Consider the following 203-nt stretch of genomic DNA (forward strand, 5'->3'; position numbering starts at 1 on the left):
GCTTCCCGGCTCGGCGCATGGCGTGCCCGCAGGAAGGAAAACGGCCAGTAGCAGCCCGGGACCCTCCCCCGCTCCGGGAGGCGGCGGTTGCCGGTGGCAACCGGAGACCCCGGAAGGACTCCCGCGCGCCTCCCGGCCCCTCCCCTGGAGGCAGGCGCGGCCAGGAGGCTGGACGGAGGCGCCGTGGCCCGAGGAGCCCGCGG

The sequence above is a fragment of the Carlito syrichta genome, unplaced genomic scaffold (genome assembly GCF_000164805.1).
Source record: "Carlito syrichta isolate Samal-C Ts95f unplaced genomic scaffold, Tarsius_syrichta-2.0.1 Scaffold305878, whole genome shotgun sequence".
NCBI classification, from domain to species: Eukaryota; Metazoa; Chordata; class Mammalia; order Primates; family Tarsiidae; genus Carlito; species Carlito syrichta.